Source organism: Echinops telfairi, unplaced genomic scaffold (assembly GCF_000313985.2).
Source record: "Echinops telfairi isolate 266 unplaced genomic scaffold, ASM31398v2 ScPeMD7_7424;HRSCAF=8462, whole genome shotgun sequence".
Lineage (NCBI taxonomy): Eukaryota > Metazoa > Chordata > Mammalia > Afrosoricida > Tenrecidae > Echinops > Echinops telfairi.
Window position 1 is genome coordinate 42,041,615 of NW_022111324.1, and position 1,068 is coordinate 42,042,682.

Here is a 1,068-nt window from a genome sequence, read left to right on the forward strand (position 1 = left end):
AACAATTCTAAATTATCAAGGGTGGGAGGGTGGGGGAGGGAGGGGAAACATAGGCACAGATGGAAGCTATGTGACAAAGAAACGCTTCACATCCTGTCTTCAGGTTGATTTTTAGTACTAAAGGGTTCTATTCTAGTACATCAATACTTTTTGACTGGTGTGTAGGTTTTTCAATCATCTGTTGATATTCCAATATGTTCTAAGAAAATCAACTACCAAGAAGGAGGTATTGATGATCATTGATGGCTGATATCACTCTTGTTCCCAGGGTTCAAATCCAGCCTTGGGTAGTACTGAAGAACATTAGTGAGATCGCACCTTGGCATTTCTCCTCCAAAAGCCAGAGGAGATGAGTTTAATTCGAACACCTGAAATAAACTCTTGATTTTTATGCTAACTTTCTTCTAGTCAATTTTTGTGGTTATCAAGAGAACTTTCATTTTTTCAGAGAAGTATAAGAACTTGGTAACTACACTTAAAAACTCATATATATGAATGTATATGTATATAAATACATGTATATATCTATATATATCCCTAGTGGTGTAGTGGTCAAGCATTAGACTGTGATCCTCCTGGTCAACAGTTGGAAACCACCAGCACCTCAGTGGGAGAAAGACTGAGCTTTCTACTCCCATCAATAGTCAGTTTCCAAAACCCACAGGGGTCGCTATGAGTCAGCATTGATTCAATGGCAGTGATTATAGATACACACACACACACACACACACACGGCGCCCTCACACATACATGATCATAAAGCTCCGCTTCCAACTTTATTCCTAGCACACATCTTACAGGTTTTTCAAACACACATATACTTTTTACTGAAACCTCGAGTATTTTATTCATTTTCTGCCATCCTCACAGTTAGCCCTTGTGCTGAATGATCTCATGCATAGTTTAAACTAGAAAAAGCATCCATTGAAGAGCCTGAGCGTGCAGATGCACAGAGGGCAGGCCGGGACTTCCTCGTCTCTGCAGGCCGAGCCCCGGCAGGCTCCCTCGGGTCGCCACCTGCCCTCCAGGCCCCCGGACTGCAGCAGCCGGGTGGGAGGCGGGGGCGCA